Here is a 4,911-nt window from a genome sequence, read left to right on the forward strand (position 1 = left end):
GTCATGTGCTTTGAGCACCCACTGTCCAGATACCATTGCTGCATACTCTCCTTCAAGGTTTCCTACAAAGTAGATTTTCAAGTACAAAGATTTGGTCCCCTTATGAATGTGGGTCCATTTGGTTTACATTCATCATTTGAATCTTTACAACATTTGGGAATCCACTTCATAAAACCTCTAGGAACTGCATATTTTCTTACTTTATAGAATCTGATAGCATGGCCTCTTTTCATGCAATAAAAGCATGTAACAACCGGTTGTTTCGACAGATCAATCAGTTGTTTTTCTGGCAGTTTCAAAAATGACTTTGAAAATTTATCTTGCTTGTTCTGTGGATTAAAACCTAATCTTGCTTTTCCAAAAACACAATTTTGAGATGCCAAGACATTCTCAAAGTTGAATTGACCTTTTGAAAGCTTATCCACAGTTTTAACAAGATAATGAACTTTTTTTTCAAGATTTTCACAATTTTAACAAATAAGAGTATCACACTTGCAAGAAGAGTTTTTGTAAACGATTTCAAGGTTTTCAAAATCTGTTTTTGAATTTTCCAATTCTTCTTCCAGTGTTTTGACTCTGTTTTCAAGCCAGTTATTCATTACCTTTAACCGGTTGTTCAAGAGGGCCAATCAGTTAGCTTCTTCATGTGTTTTTTGAAAAGCTTGAAGCAATTGACTGTAATTTTCAGAATTTGAAGAGATAGAGAAACTTACACTACTTGCATCATCTTCCTGTTTAGCCATGAAGCAGAGGTTGAAGCCTTTTCGATTCTGCCTCCTTTTTCTTCTTGCTTGACTTCTTGTCTTTGCTTCCTTTGGCTTAGTGATGTTTCCATGAGTTGCTTTGAGTGTGTCCCACATTTCTTTAGCAGATTTGCAATCAGATATCCTGAAAAATTCATTAGAGTCTAATGCAGAAGCTATTATGTTTTGGGCAACACAGTCAAGCTTAGCCATCTTACATTCTTCATTGGTCCATTGAGACCAAGGCCTTGCAATAGCAGATTCGCAATTTTCAGTTTTAGGAATGTAAGGACCATTCTCAATTGTATCCCAAATTCCTTGATCAATGGATTCAATAAAGATTTTCATTCTAGCTTCCCAGTATTTGTAATTCAAACCACAAAACAGAGGTGGTCTGTTTATTGAAGCACCCTCCTCAAAAGGTATTTTTCCAGCCATAGAAAAAATAGTTTTAGGATCACACTTGAATAATTTTCAAAGACCAAACTTTGATACAAATTGTTAGAATGTATGACTTTAAATGAGAGGGGGGGGGGGGGGGGGGGGGGGGGGCGATTGTTTAAAGGGGTTTTCACAAACTTTTCGGTCTAGAATGAAATTCCTTTGAGAAAACTTGATTCAGAATCCAGTTAGCCAAAAACACAAAGCAATTTAATACAACACCAGAAAAACAATCGGTTGTTTATACCAGTTGAAAAAGCACAAACTGAAATTAAAGAGTTTAAGCGAAAGAGAGATTGCACACACAGTTTATACTGGTTCACTCTTAAACCAAGAGCTACATCCAGTTTCCCAGAAACCACTGGGGAATCCACTAAGTAACCAAACCTAGATTACTTACACACACCACCAAAGAAGTGACCTCAAGAAACATACTTCCTTTGTCTCAGCACACACACCAAGAATGTTGATCTTGACAACCTCAAGAGCACACAACACTTCCTGGCCTACCACACCGCAGTTTACACAAAGTACAGAAGGATTACACTTGTTACAGAATGAACTGAAATCAGTACAAATGAAATCCTATTCCACTCTCTCTTGATCAATGCAAGCTTAAAGTAATCTTTAACTCTTGAAAAAAAAAAACAGTGAAAAACTCAAATCTGTTTTTCTATGATTCAATTTCAGTTGTTGTTTGTTACAAACATTAAACAAACTATTTATTGCTTTCAAAGAATGGTCAAAGCATTTAAAACAGGAGCGCATTCAGTTACAAAATCATTTAAAGCTCAGTCAACACACAAAACCGTTTTCTGTTATGATTTGAAAACAAACAACCGGTTGAATGTGCGAATCAATCAGTTGTTTTGGTTTGACATCAAGTCAACCAACCAAAACAGTTTTCAACCTTTTTCAAAATACCTAAGAGTAAAACAATTGGTTGTTTCGACAAACAACAGGCTGTTTTTCACTTAGTTTGGAAAACACTTTCAACTTAAAAGGTTTGAAAATACTTTAGCTTTAAGATTCAATCGAGAGTGGATTTACACAATCAATCTAACCAGATCCTATCCTAGACACAGTAGCAACACCAACCTTTGCATCAACAAGAGATTTGGATTCTTCAAAGCAAGTGATCACTCTAGATCAACATGATATTTACTGTTACACCTACCTTCCAAGTCCCTTCGATCACACTAAATTTATTCCCATTTATAAAACTTGTCAATTAAATGAATCTAGAAAAACTTGACTCACTCAACGACCAAACCATTGTCAGCTTTTATTTAAACAACTTGCCCAATGAATTTGGCTCGCCCAACAAGCTCTCAAGTTTTTAATTAAATGAATTATGCCTAATGACTCTACATAATTCAAAATTTCTACAAAACAATGCAAGTGTCCTAATTGGTTCAAGCTAAGTTTTCACTTCATTTTATGTCTAACATTTGAATATTTTACTTCAAATAACTATAACTTGAACTAACTTGTCTCAAATGCAATAATCTAACACATAATTGATAAACACATGACAATTTCATTCTTTTAAATCAAACAATTACATCAAAAACTCAAACATTCAAAATTTATTAAATAAACACACAATCCTTACATAAAATCAATTATTATAACCATGTCACTTTCACATCCATAACATCTATCTTAATGTACTAATAAAAATTAATTATCTTTCCTTACCTGTTTAAAAAAATATAATTCCTTAGATATAATATTTGTGAAACAAACACTACAACATTTTTTTATTTTAGACAACGCTAAAATAAGTAACGGGTGTAAAAGTATTGTTTAAACATAGTAAAAATCATAAATTTTAAACATAATAAAAATCACGATTTTAGAAAAATGACTTAAAATATATAAAAATCACACAATTATAATAGCGTTGATACTTTAAGCTATAGTTATAAAAACGTTAAGACTTTTAAGTTATGGTTATTTAAGTGCATTCTTTTGAGTTAAAAAAATGTAAAATAAAATATAATCAAAATTCAATTTCGCGGGAATTTTTTTCCCGTTTCGAAACCTTTCACTTTCTCTCACATTCTTCAACCATGGCGGCACTCAAGCTTCTTCTCTCCCAAGCTGGTCGCTATTCCTTCGCCAAACACGCTTCTCTCTCACACTCTCCTTTCTCTTTCACCTCTCATTGATCCCTCTGCTCTTCCAACAAATCAAACTCAAACCCTCCCGCCACACCGTCCCAACCCATCCAATCAGTTTCCTACCCTATTAAGCCCAAATCCCCGCTTCCTGAACCCTCGTCGGAATCCTGACTACCACCCCACCGAGCCGCAAGCCCTCCGCCCGCCATCGGACAAGCGGCGAGCGTGGACACGCGAGGACATCCGATACGTGAAGGACGCGCCGTCAATTGAGGTGGTGTAGTACGCCCCGCGCGTGGCGCCTCTCCCCGATGACAAGGTGGTGGACGAGGGAGTGGAGATTCAGAGGAGGAAGATTGAGGCGGAGAATGAGCTGAGGATAACAATGGCGAAGGCCTCCGAAGAGGAGCGGATGAAAGTGTCATTTTCGCTTCTGATTAAGCTAAAAAAAAAATATGAGAAGTCGCCTCCGCTTGAATTGGCAGAAGCCATTCGCCAAGTTAAGGTGAAAACAAAGCCATTAGTTCAAATTATAAATAGTTTCCCGAATTCCATCGCACGCCTTCTTTTTCCCAATTCCTCTCGTGCACCTTGTTCTTCTCAAAAGCCGTAATGATCCCCAAAATCTGGACTTGGTGGTGAGTTGGAAACCCTAGCCTGTAAGTATCACATGCCCTCCATAGATGTTTGAATCGGTGAACTATTGATAAACACGCTAATATGCAGATGAGCATTACAATTTGGTGCGAGTTGGACGGTGAAGTCGGTGATCACTGGAGGCAAACGAAGTTCTTCGTGGTGAGGAGGTAGAGGGTCTCGGTGAACTCAGTGATCATTGGAGCCAAACGAAGTTCTTCGTGGTGAGGAGGTAGAAAGTTTGTCGTTTGTGGTGAAACCCTAAAGGTTAGTAATTTCTTTGACTCACTTTCTATTTTAGGGTATATACATGAAGGCAGAATAGACAAAAGAATTAATCAATTGATTGGCACTACTAAGTATCGGAATTTGATGGACATGAATGCAGGCCTTGGAGGATTTGCAGCTGCACTTGATTCACAAAAGTCTTGGGTGATGAATGTTGTTCCCATAATTGCTGAGAACACTTTGGGTGTTGTCTATGAGAGAGGTTTGATTGGCATTTATCATGACTGGTATGTTCCTAAAGTTTTCTTAACATAGTAGGATTCTTCCGATTTCATGAAAAATTTCCTTGCAAATTGATTACCTATATTATTAGAAAAATGATTCATTAAACTGAAATGAATGGCTATGATATGATTTTTCATGTATGAATAATGTAATGCAACATAAGCTTCCTGTTAGAATACTATATGAATATTGTATGGTATATTTCTATTTTTTTTATTAAATTAAGCAAGTAAATATGGATGAGCGAATCAATACTGCTCTGGTTGTTTCTTCCATTGATAAAGACATATCAACAGGCAATTAAATTTCCCTACATATATATATGCCTATTGGAGGAAGAAAATTATGGACTATGAAATTGCAATGACTTTTTTTTTTAGTTCATGTGTGAAGGCTTTTCTACATGTCTAAGGACATACAATCTTATTCATGCTAATAATTTATTTAGCTTG

At 36.1% G+C, this 4,911-nt stretch overlaps 1 long non-coding RNA gene across 1 annotated transcript; it reads left to right on the forward strand.

Annotated features, from left to right (window-relative positions):
* The first annotated feature begins 3,240 nt into the window (after positions 1 to 3,240).
* LOC137831600 (uncharacterized) lies at positions 3,241 to 4,640 on the forward strand. The gene is made up of 3 exons (XR_011084454.2): positions 3,241 to 3,948; positions 4,037 to 4,213; positions 4,335 to 4,640. It is a non-coding gene; the product is annotated as an uncharacterized LOC137831600 (long non-coding RNA).
* Positions 4,641 to 4,911: the final 271 nt, after the last annotated feature.

Source organism: Phaseolus vulgaris, chromosome 11 (genome assembly GCF_051622355.1).
Source record: "Phaseolus vulgaris cultivar YP4 chromosome 11, ASM5162235v1, whole genome shotgun sequence".
NCBI classification, from domain to species: Eukaryota; Viridiplantae; Streptophyta; class Magnoliopsida; order Fabales; family Fabaceae; genus Phaseolus; species Phaseolus vulgaris.